This window comes from Paroedura picta, chromosome 4 (genome assembly GCF_049243985.1).
Source record: "Paroedura picta isolate Pp20150507F chromosome 4, Ppicta_v3.0, whole genome shotgun sequence".
NCBI classification, from domain to species: Eukaryota; Metazoa; Chordata; class Lepidosauria; order Squamata; family Gekkonidae; genus Paroedura; species Paroedura picta.
Genome location: NC_135372.1, coordinates 25,998,789 through 26,011,394, shown reverse-complemented (window position 1 = coordinate 26,011,394; position 12,606 = coordinate 25,998,789). Strand labels below are relative to the sequence as shown.

Genomic DNA, 12,606 nt, shown 5'->3' with positions numbered 1-12,606 from the left:
GGGAATCAGACAATAGGCCTTGATTTAAGGAGCTGCCATCAAAAAGTGTGTTGCGGTTCTGTTCAAAATAGCCAAGGAGTATTTCAAATGCTAACCCAGTAGGTTTCAAGTTTCAGCCTTCAGGCTTAAACAAAGTTTAGTCAAGATAATGGATTTCTTCCAACTTCACAAAAAGAAGATAAAGTGATGCAGGCCAGGAGATGTTTCCGCACACCTAGCATGCAAAGTCCATGCAACTTTTCCCCTGAATAATTGGTTATAAATGCTGGTAGTGAAAAGCCGGTTCCCAAGAAGCCAAGAAGTGACCAAGAAGCAGGACCCAAGGCACAGCTAAACTTTTGATGGTTATAAAATAAACAAACGGCAAACTTAGAAAAAAATGAGTGACAAAAATCTCTCTTTTATAGAAGGGAGAGAGGGTTGTTTTCATGTGAAAAAACTGGGGCCATTTCAATGCAAGAACTATTGAACATAATATACTGTTTTATTACCTTCTCTTCCAGTTTTTCCTGCTTTATTGCAGCGTTTTTGTGTGTTGTGCCGCTTTATTGTAGATTGCATTGTTTCTTTTCAATGTTGCTATCTACCTGTCGTCTCCGTGAGAAATGCAGAATATAAATCAGGTACTTCATGAATGGTACTGATTGGTAAATAAAAGTATTGCCGCTGTGTGAGTGGGTCAGGAAACCAGACAGTATTTAACCTTTGACAAAGTGCCCTTTCAGGCTTTCCCTTTTTAAGGTCTCTTAAGGCATCCCTAAAGGACCTCCTTCTTCTGAGAGAAAATAGGAGTGCTGCGCACATCAACAGGCTTTCTATGTTAAGCAGCTGCTACTGGATGAAACTTATTTTCAGGTACACTTATTCCCATGTCCATATTGTTTTGAATGTTATTTGGGCTGGAAAGAAAGATCAAAATGTGGTGGTGGTGGTGGTGGTGGTGGTGAAGGAGAAGAAGAGGAAAAAGAAGAGTTGGTTCTTAGGTGCTGCTTTTCTCTACCCAAAGGAATCTCAAAGCGGCTTACAGTCACCTTCCCTTTCCTCTCTCTACAAGAGACACACTGTGAGGTGGGTGAGGCTGAGAGAGCCCTGATATCACTGAATAAGAAGAGTTGGTTCTTATATACCACGTTTCTCTACCCGAAGGAGGCTCAAAGCGGCTTACAGTCGCCTCCCCTTTCCTCTCCCCACAACAGACACCCTGTGAGGTGGGTGACGCTGAGAGAGCCCTGATATTCCTGCTCGGTCATAACAGCTTTATCAGTGCCGTGGCGAGCCCAAGGTCACCCAGCTGGCTGCATATGGAGGAGTGTAGAATCAAACCCGGCTCACCAGATTAGAAGTCTGCACTCCTAACCACTACACCAAACTGGCGTACTGCCAACCTGGCTTGTAGCAAATATACACGTCTGAGGCTGTGAAAGTATTTTCGGTTTGGGGTGGCATATACTACTCAACCAATTGAGAAAGTGGAAGACCAGAGAGAAGTGAGAAAACTGTTTTCTCCCTTGTTTTTGGCAACATCTGAGCCAGCCTTGTATCCCCCATCGCTGCCCTCCCCCATGCTGTGACCTGTGGATCATCTTGCATGGAGCAGCCTTACAAGTAACGTTATAAAGTTAGTGGCCTTGAAAAAAAAATTACAAACTTGCTTGTTTTATCCTGCTGCCTTTACAGCCATTTCGACGCTTAAGGGAGATAAAAAGAGAACTGATTTGAATAAAGCCCCTCACACCCCCTTGCCTGGGGGAAATCCCTATTCACCCCAGGAGACCAGGCCATGGGGCTATTTGCAAGCTTAATGGGAGATGTGATAAATCTGGCCAATGCCATCCTATCAGTAACTTACAAAGTAGTGTCACACACACATGCACACTCCTGCACAAACATTCTTCCTCAGGATGATAGAATCTGAATGCACAAGTTTCTCAAGCCAAGTAAGGAACCTTGAAATCACAGCATAGTTTTTTTTTTATCATAATTCCTGGCATCCTGCCCTCTTTGCCAAGACTTGGGAATGGGATGTAGTTTCTGGACAATGATTGCTGCTGTGATACTCCTTGTGCCAGTGAGATCCTGTACAGGCTGTGCTAGGGGATCTTAGTCCACCCATGTCCCATTCTCCCCCCCCTCCCCCAGTATTGCCAGTTAAGCACAGGGGATCAGTGCTTCAGGTCTCTTCTGTGAGAAACAGAACAGTCATTCCAACATGGCAGCTGGACTTTCTCAAGGAACACAAGAGCCTATCACTGTGCCTTTGCTAGGGCTGAGGTGACACCAGTCATGTAGACTGAAAGCAAAAGCCAGGCATTGCCACCCTTTTATTAGGAGAAAACAAAATAGCTCCACAGAGTGTGCAAGCTTGAGATTGTCCATTTGACTGCTCCAAAAGAAGTTCTGATCAACTACTGTCAGATATTTTAAGGAATTAACTTTATTCAAAAACAACAAAGGGTCCTTGTCATTTGACAAACGTGATGCTTGCGCTAAATACAATACTGAACTGTATCGCGATAAAATTTAACTTTTCTTTTAACACGTAACGGGGTTCTGTAACTTTATACAGTATGAGATAACATTCCTGCTCACGTGAATGAATCATATTGATAGAATCATTCACAAAGAGATGCCTTTTATCCTGGAATCCCAGGGATGGCCAAGTTACATTTTATTAAAAAAACAAAACAAAGGAAATTAAAACAGAACTAAGGTAAACGGTGGTTTTCAAAAGCAGTATTGCTAAGATGAAAGCAACCAGCTTCTTAACATTCGGAGATACCTGCAGTTGTAGAAAGTGGCTAATTTGGAGAAACTATACTCTGCTAGTGGGGGTCACACCAACCTAAGCAGGAAGCAAATTCCATTTTTTAAAAAAGCAAAGCTGTTTTCTATACAGCGACTGGGGTGCCAACCTGGCCTCAGAGAATCCAGTAAATTGACAGCCGTATTAACTAGCAAACATACACACTTGTCAAGTGAGTTGGGGAGGGACTTGCCCAACTGTGGGACAGGCCAAAAGCAGAGCCAGTTGGCATGGATGCTGAAAAAGGAGTGGGGGGAGTCATGCCGTTTTGAATTACAAAGGAAAGATGAGCCAGTGTCACTTGAAAAAGCTGGGTCTGTAGAGTGAGGAGCACATGGAGGGAAGGCACTTTGTTTTGCTGGGCCTAACCCTGTGATGATGCAATCTGGGCCATTATCAAAGGAATGTGGCTAACTGGATTAAGATTGGGTTAGAAGGTCAATCCAGAGGAAATGGAAGGCTGACATTTCAGCTCAGCTTCTTCTTAAAAATAAGCCCCCCAAACCTTTTTGCTTGGTGGCTCTAGGGACAGGCCAGCTTGTCTATCAACTCTGTCAAGTGGGAACAGTGATCCAGCCTAGCAAATAAGCTGACAAGAGCCCAGCACAAGATTCACATTGCTTGAGAGGAATTTTTCAATAAGTTACCAAATATCAGTTCTTGTATTTCTAAAAAGTTACAAGATACTTTGATGATGCCCCAAAGAAGGTAGCAGAATTTTTTTTAAAGCCTTTCCAGGTGCAGGTAGGTTATCCCAAACATTGATGACCTCTAACAGTGATCTTCAGACCATTCACCTAGACTGAACACAGTTTACATCAGGCTTTCTCAACCAGGGTTTTGTGAAACCTTGGGGTTTCTTGAGGGCCCCGGAAGGGTTTCCTGAATGGGTGGTTGTTAATTATTTTATTAATTTAAAAAACTGGTTATACATTTATTGTATAACCCCTCCCAAAATGGCCAAGGATCAACCTGAAGGGGGTGGGAAAGGGCCCTGGGTGGGCATTTCCACAGCTATGCTTCCCAACCATATTCTGTACAATTACACCACTTCTGGGGTTTCTCAACAGTAAAAAAGCTGAGAAAGGCTGGCCTATAATGCTTATAAAGAGTCTGGATCGCAGACACTTCAGTGGTTCATATATGCAAGGATAATTTCCAGCATTCAGGGGAGGATGATATATAAATACAATAAATAAACAATAAATAAATAATAAATAAATAATGCAGTGGGCAGAACACTGGAGGGGGGAATTGTAAGGGTAAAATAAAGAGAATGACATAAGCCACCTTGGGGAGAAAAGTGGAGTATAAATATCCAATAAATTTCAGTTGCAAGATAGATTCAGGTGTGTAGCTGTGTTGGTCTGAAGCAGCAATCAAAAGTTCCAATGGGCGACAAAGTTTTAAGAGAAAAGCTTTAGCGTGCAAGCACACTTCTTCAGATATAATGAAACAGAATTTCCTCAACCATTGTCCAGAGGAGGGCAACAAAGATGGTGAGGAGTTTGGAGACCAAGACATATGAAGAAAGGTTGGAGGAGCTTGGTCTGTTTAGCCTAGAGAAGAGACGACTGAGAGGGGATCTGATAACCATCTTCAAGTATTTAAAAGGCAGCCATGTAGAGGATGGAGCAGAGTTGTTCTCTCTTGCCCCAGAGGGACAGACCAGAAGGAATGGGATAAAATTAATTCAAAAGAAAACCCATCTAAACATCTGGAAGAAGTTCCTGACAGTTAGAGCGGTTTCTCAGTGGAACAGGCTTCCTTGGGAGGTGGTGGGTTTTCCATCTTTGGAGATTTTTAAACAGAGGCTGGATAGCCATCTGACGGAGAGGCTGATTCTGTGAAGGCAAAGGGTGGAAGGTTACAGTAGATGAGCGATTGGGATGCGAGTGTCCTGCATAGTGCAGGGGGTTGGACTAGATGACCCAGGAGGTCTCTTCCAATTATTCCAGGATTCTATGATTGCAGGTAGAGAGATATGAAATGGTTGAGGAAATTCTGTTTGATTGCATCTGAAGCTTAAAACTGCACAGTTGAATAAAATTTTCTCTTTAATCATTGGCATCTTTAAGATGGCATCTTTAAGATCATTGGCATCTTCCAGTTTTTATTGAAACAATCCAACTCTGTTCAAATAAAAATTAAGAATAATTAGGAGAACTCCAAAGTTGAAGGGTAGCTCTTGAAAAAGAATTTTTATACCTCACTTTTTACTATCTGAAGGAACCTCAGAACAGCCTTCCCTTCTCCCCACATCTTGTGAGGTAGGCTGGGCTGAGAAAGTTCTGACAGAACTGCTGTGAGAACAGCTCACGGCCAGCCAGCTGGCTGCGTGTGGAGGAGGAGTGTGGTCTCCAGATTAGAAGCTGCTGCTCTTAACCACAGCACCATGCTGCCTCTCCATCTGGTGAGCTTAGATGTCATATGTGTGCATGGCCCACTCCTCGGGGAGCAAAACTGTTCCTGCCATCATCATACCAAAGGCTTCCTAGAGCAGGGGTAGTCAACCTGTGGTCCTCCAGATGTCCATGGACTACAATTCCCATGAACCCCTGCCAGCAAACGTTGGCAGGGGCTCATGGGAATTGTGGTCCATTGACATCTGGAGGACCACAGGTTGACTACCCCTGGCTTCAAGGACTGAAGAAAGAGCTCACAGGAGACTCGCCCGCTTCCAACTGCACCGGCCAAAGGAGAAACGCAAGATGTTGGCCTTCTGCCTGCTTGGCTGAAATCAGCCAGCCATTTTGACAAGCCGTGCCTCTTTGGCAAATGCAAATGCCTTCTCCAAACTGCCAGCACCCCACTTTTTCAGAAGGGTTGCTTCAGAGCAGCCGAGCAGCCAATCATTTAAATAATTGGAGCCTTCGAGAAGTTGTTGACAGAGATCAGATCTTACACAATTAATTGGCTGGTCCTGTTTTTCCCTCACCCCTCCCTTCCTCTGGTTTTCCTGTGGCATCTTGTCTGGTCTAGATGTTACTCTATTCTGCATCTGAGTGTTTCACGTTACCTTCCCTGCAAAGTGGGGAACTGCTCCCCCACCCATAATCTAAGCATCCTTGTATTTTATGAGAAAGCAAAATCCAGCAAATTAGGCATGGGAAAGGAGAGAAACAGGACTGTTTTTGAAAAAAAAATTAATTTAGGGAAGTTTTATGTGACTCTCAAAAAATGGGAACTGTAAATCTGCAAGCACAATATATTAGAATATTTGTTTCCATGCTTTAGATAGCTAACAAACTGTTGTTTGTGTGCTTTTATGTTCACCACCTTGGGGGATAACATATATATTTTTAAAATATTAAAATATAAGAGTATTTGATTTGGGGAGGCTCCAAATTAATTGTGGGAGGGCAGAGACACACACAATATACAGGCCAAAATCTAGCTATGTTTAGGAAACATGGAAGATTTTGAGGCTGCATTTCTCTACATACCTTCCTGGGACTAAGCCTCGTTGAGCATGGGGCATCTTTAAGGCAAGCATGCCTAGGATTGGCATGTATACCCTTAGAAACACACATTCTATACAATGTGGGTGGTCAGACATTTTCCTTCAACTACTCTATGGAGCCTCCAACCTAAATGAAGCCTTACACACTAAGTTAAAGTGTCCACATTTTTTAACTTAAAAGTCTACAATATTTTTGTCAGTTTTTAAACTGCATTGTATTATTCTTAATGTGGTCACCATTTTTAATGGCTTGCATACCAGCCTATTTAAATAAATCGATGTACCTTTTAATATGTGCATAATCTGTATACCACCTGATGTTTTTTTTTGGGGGGGGTGAGGAAGGCTGCTGTGAGACAGGGTGGAAATAAAATCAGGAAATGGAAGCTTACTGGTTAACCTTGGGAGAGTCACACTCTCTTGCCAAGTTGGTGTAAAGATACATCGATCAGAAGAATTATATAAGCTGTTTTGGATCCCCATTGGGGAGAAAGGTGGCATATAAATGAAGTACAGTAAGTACAAATTCTTAAGTGTCAAGCACAGAGGATAGCAGTGTATTCTATGGCTATAAGGCCAATTGTGTGGCTGAAGGCAAGATCATTTCTCTGCATTCTACTATTTATTTCCAGATTTTGGGGAAGGGAAGGTGATTAAAGGTTACTTCTATGTTCAGAAGAAACCGCAGGGCCTGCAAAAGGGAGCTCTTCCACCAGGCATTTGGTGAGGCCGACTGACCCATAACATCTACAGGTCCCCCCCCCCCAGACTGAGGGACCGAACCTAGTGAGGGAGTGTCAAAGTTATTGTTAAAATACTGTTCTAGTTGGTATGTTATTGTTATTGTTTTATTGTTATATTGATTTTGAGAGTGTTCTATGTAAATGTTCCAAAATGTTTTATGTAAACTGCCCAGAGGTGTAGGGAAGGACGGAATAAATAAATAAATAAATAAAAATAATAAACTGGAGATATCAGCTGAACGCGGCCTTGACCTCCATGGGAACTGGTTGGCCATTGTCTGAGGTGGGGTGTTGGACTCCTCGGGGGTGGCCAAACTGTGGCTCTCCACATGCTGGCAGGAGCTCATGTGGTCCATGGACATCTGGAGAGCCAGTTTGGCAACCCCTGGACTAGATTGATCACTAGTCTGATCTACCGGGACTCTTATCATTTCATGTACTTAAAGTATTCCAGTAGCTTCCAAAATCTGGATGCAAAAGTATGTTGAAAAAGCATGTCCAATCATTTCCAAGGATCGGTTTCATAACAGAAGGCTGACCCGCCCCACCCCATCCGCCACCATCACATCAAAGACTCAGATCGCACAAAGAGATGATGGTGATCAAGGTAAGGTTATGAGGCACACATAAGATTCCGAAATGCGTTTCTAAGGTGGCTAAATAAACAACTTCTATTCATTGCCGCTCCAGCTAAAAACGTTGGTGCGAATATACAGAAAGAGAAAATTTCAGTTTATCTAATCCCTGCCTTTGGAAAAAGGGGACCCAAGACTGGACTGGACAATAGTTCCAGATCCTACATGCATTTTTAATTAGATAAAGAGGAAGGAGATGATTGGAGGAAAGCATACCTTTGGAAACAAACAAGCAAACTAATTCTATAGAACCTACCTGGCTAAACCCTCACCTCATCCACTAGAAATGCCTTGATTACTTTTGACTGCTAAAAGGTGAACTTCATGTGAGTAGATGCAATGACTTGATTTTTCTTTTCCAAAGTCACACATGTATGCAAACCAGCTGTGCACACCAACACACAGTGGTAATGTGAAGATTACTGACTTACTACTGTCATTTCTCTTACCCATTCCTGGATCCTAAAAAGGTATTGTTACTTTTGGTCTTGCAGCAAGTGGGAAACTTTGTGCTTGTGGACCACTGAATAATACTGATGCTGCAGGAAGTCTGGTACACTATTCACTTCAGTTCTAATCCGTTTTTCTAATTGAGACCAGTGCGGATTAGAAGGCACCAAAGCTGGTTGAATCCGTACTTTAAATGTCCAAATCTCAAATCTTAAGCTTTGAAAGTTTAAAGCCTGAGGCCTCTCCTTGCTCCACAAATGAAATCATCAATACTTTTGGTCCAAAGGAAAGGTTGTCATTGGGCCAGCCGGTTTGACTCTTGAAACAAGTGCTGGGATTAGGTCAAAAGTAGATCCACAAGTTATGATGTTATTGTCCCTTTTGACATTGTCCCAGGGCATGGCAGGATCCACAGCAGTTTGCATCTGTACTGTCACAGTTTCTTCCTAGGCTACCACTTCCCAGGAGGAAAGGTGGTAAATACCTGAGGGAGTTGTAGTATAGACTCCTCCCATACAATTTATTTAAAACATCCATTAGCCACTTTTCTTCTTTATGGAGTTTAAATCACAATACGGTTCTAAATCTTCAGCTGCCTCCCAAGCGAAGGGCCAGATGTACCTCTTTTGGGGTGTTGCTCCATAACCATCGGGCTGCCACTGAAAAGGCCCTCTCTCTTGTACCTATTAGAGGAGCAACTTTGATTAATTGACAGTGAGGCAAGCCCAGTGGGCTCCCTCATTAACTTCTACAGACAATGCAAAAAAAAAAAAAAGTCACAGGTGTGAATCTGGACAGGTCTACTTAGTATGTAAAAAATCCTGTGCCAGAAAACTTTGGGAGACTGCTGGTTCATGTTCCTCTTTCGCATCCCAAATGCAGTATTTAAAAGTAATCAGGATTCTAAATCTACAGATAAATATTAGATACCAGTTCTAAAAGCACACTGTAGAGAATACTGTGTATACTCGTAGAGAAGGTGCACTACCTCTCACCAAGAGAACATGCAGCTTCCCACAAAAAGCACAGCATTCAGAATGAGGAGAGGATAAAGGTGTGACACAAGCAATCAAACTACTTGACTTTAGAAAAGAGCAAGAGTCCAGTAGTGCTGTAAAGACTACTGTCTGAACTCCCACAATTCCACAGGGCCTGTAAAAGGGAGCTCCTCCACCAGGCATTCCCCTGAGACTGACCGACCCAATAACACCTACAGGTCTCTTCCTCCCCCCCCCCCCCCAAACCTCCTCCATGGTCTACAACAGTCTGACCTCTCTGGGGGGTTTTTTTTATCTAAGTTGTCATTCCTGCTATATTATTATTAATCTAAATCATTGATACTATGTTAATTTAAACCACTGCTGGATCATTGTTGATGTTATTCTGACTATATTATATGCTTAGTCCATTCCATGTGTTACCCCACAACATTATACGTAAACTGCCCTGAGCCGTATGGGAGGGCGGCATAAAAATCTAATAAATAAAATTTGTGGCAGAGGGATGGGCTTTTGTGAGTCACTCCTCACTACTTCTGATCTTTAGCAAGCAAGCAGTAACTCAAAAAAACTAACTTTACCACCATTTTTGTTAGTCTTTGGCGCCCTCCTTCTTGCACGCTTACTAAGACTGGCTTAATAATTTCAAAGTAGGGCAGTCCTCCTTCCTTTATAAGGGCCCAGTCACGGAATCCAAGAAGAAGGAAATTTCTTACTTCCTCCAGCCATGCCTAGGACATAAATCAGTTGTCAAAGGGTAGGCAGCCTAGGGACAGGAACCAGAATCTGTTTTTCCATTTCACAGACAGCATCGCGCAGCAAGTTCAGAATTTAGAAAGCAGGATGCATGACAAGGCTTGGGGTTCTGGCCACTGGCTAACCCAGGGCAAGAAAAGTCTCTAACTGACTCACTAGGCTGTTGAGACAGATAGACTATAATCTCACATGCTCTTCCACGGGTCCACTGAATACAGCAGCAGTTACTTTCAGGTAAATACACACAGGACGGGCCTGTGTATCTGCTTCCCACAACCAGCATATAAGAATCAACTGGAGGGACAGACCAGAACCAATGGGATGAAATTAATTCAAAAGAAATTCCGTCTAAACATCCAGAAGTAGTTCCTGACAGTCAGAGCGGTTTCTCAGTGGAACAGGCTTCCTTGGGAGGTGGTGGGTTCTCCATCTTTGGTAATTTTAAAACAGAGGCTGGATAGCCTTCTGACAGAGGGGCTGATTCTATAAGGCTCAAGGGGGTGGCAGGTGACAGGGGATGAGCGATAGGGTTGTGAGTGTCCTGCATAGTACATGGGGTTGGACTAGATGACTCAGGAGGTTCCTTCCAACTCTATGATTCTATGACCTGCATGTGACCAAGTTGCATCCTGCTCCCTCCATACAAACTTTTTATGCAACTGGTAAGACTGAGCAGAAAGTATTTTATGGACTAGTCGCAGATTCCAAGCTTCCTTAAATGAACAGACCAGATTAAAACCACACACAGTTTTACTTCATTACTTCACTTTCTTTAAAGATAGATTTTCTCTTTCCCTGCCCCTCATTTTTGTTCAGTGTAGATGCTCGAGTATTGAGACACCCAGGGTTGCAGTTGACTTAGTAACAGCCCTCAGTCTGTAAGACCTGAGCAAGGCTGCTAATGGTAAGCCATTTTGGAGGTAATTAACTCACAGAGTTGCCAGTAGTTGATGCAAAATGTTAGTTGTAGAAGCAAAGATTCTCCTCTTGCAACATTGTGTAGTAAGCGGTAGAATGTTCCAATTAATTATACTTAGAGGGTTTTTTAAAAATAAATTTCCTTTACTCTCAGCCTCTTACTGCTGTTGAGTCAAAGCAATTAACATTGTTCTTCCCCTTCTTATCCACACAACCACCTTGTGAGGTAGTCTAGGTCTGAATTGTGTTACTGGCCCATGTTTTTCCAGCAAGGTTCTGTGGCAGAATGGGGCAGATCCTAGCCTAACACACTTAACCACTACACTATACTAATATGATGGGTGCAGCCCTGCTGCCCAGTTCTTTGTAATCCAATAAACAAATCAGGCAAACAGAAACCGAGCTATGATGAGCAGAAGAGACTGCCCTGTTTTTTCAGTGTGGACAGTGGTTAGAGTGTCAACTTGGATCTGAGAGGCCCAGATTCAAATTACTATTCTATCATGAAAGCTTGCACGGTGACCTACCTCAGTCTACTCCACAGGGTTGCTGTGAGGATAAAACGGAGAATAATGGAAGCTGCTTTGAGTTCCCACGGGATAAATGCAGGGAACAGGTATATTAAAAAATCAAATTTCTCAAGTTGTCTGACTTCAGATAAACCATGCAACATGGACCTGTCTGCTGATGAAACGGTAGGAACCCAACGTGCTGCAGAGGATGATGAAAGGCACAACTGGATTTAGAACGACAACTTTCAAATACCTGTCCCTAGAGAGAGTTGCCCCCTGCACTTTGCATCATCATCCATAGAACTTTTTCATAGTGCGCTCACTCACACACACATGCAACAGTAATATTGCATCATTCCAAAAAGTAATACAACAATTTTGGAATGTCCTCAAAACAACAGCTAAAAGGCCTCTCATTGGGGCGGGGGGGGGGGGAAGGCAAATTCAGCATAAAACTGTAATTCTGTGTTGCATTAATTTTGTGTAGTCTGTTTTGCATTCCAACTCAAATGGCATTAGCCTGGCTGAAAGTTACAGATGGAAAAGGCTAGGATTTCTACTATGGTTGGGAGAAAGAAGAACACGTTATTCTTTTTACATCGGTCCCTTTGTAAGCCCACACAACTGTGGAATATCTGCCATGAACATCTGGTTCTGTAGATATGCTTGCTGTGTAGCATGGTCACACCTACCAATGAATGGTCAACAGCCTGTGCTCCAATGGTCACTTGCCTCTTGGAACAACCCTCATAACACACCCACAAAACACCCCTTCAGGGAGCCGACATGTATCCATGTGCTTTCAGCATCAACTTCTCTGAAAACGGCCTCTGGGGCAACCTGACTCCGCAAAAGCCCTTCTGGAGGATTCATCTAGCTACGTCTTGCCTATGTACTGTTGTGCTAGCCCTCCGGCTACCAGGTATTTGACTGCAGATGTACATGGAACTCTGTCCAGAGCTATCACATTCTTACATCATGCTCTCAGACGTCTTTTACCATTTCTGACTTCCTGTTTTCCCTCAGGCCAGTATGATACACCTTGTGCACACACAGAAATTCTACTCCAGACTTATTTGTTGTTAGGTGCGAAGTCATGTCCGACCCATTGCGACCCCCATGGACAATGATCCTCCAGGCCTTCCTGTCCTCTCCCATCCCTCAGAGTCCATTGAAGTTTGCACCGATTGCTTCAGTGACTCCATCCAGCCACCTCATTCTCTGTTGTCCCCTTCTTCTTTTGCCCTCAGTCGCTCCCAGCATTAGGCTCTTCTCCAGGGAGTCCTTCTTTCTCATGAGGTGGCCAAAGTATTTGAGTTTCATCTTCA

General features: G+C 43.2%; 1 protein-coding gene across 6 annotated transcripts in view; it reads right to left on the bottom strand.

The window, feature by feature from the left end:
* The window catches only part of GATAD2A (GATA zinc finger domain containing 2A), an 88,366-nt gene that overhangs the window by 73,646 nt on the left and 2,114 nt on the right, over positions 1-12,606 (bottom strand). For 2 of the 6 annotated variants that reach the window (XM_077332024.1, XM_077332030.1), the window contains exon 2: positions 492-587. The exons of 2 other annotated variants lie outside the window; for them this stretch is intronic. The gene's annotated coding sequence lies outside the window, so the exon portion shown is untranslated. Of the gene's footprint in view, positions 1-491; positions 1,035-12,606 lie in introns of those variants that run through there. 2 more of the 6 variants (XM_077332027.1, XM_077332023.1) reach the window with 2 other exon arrangements.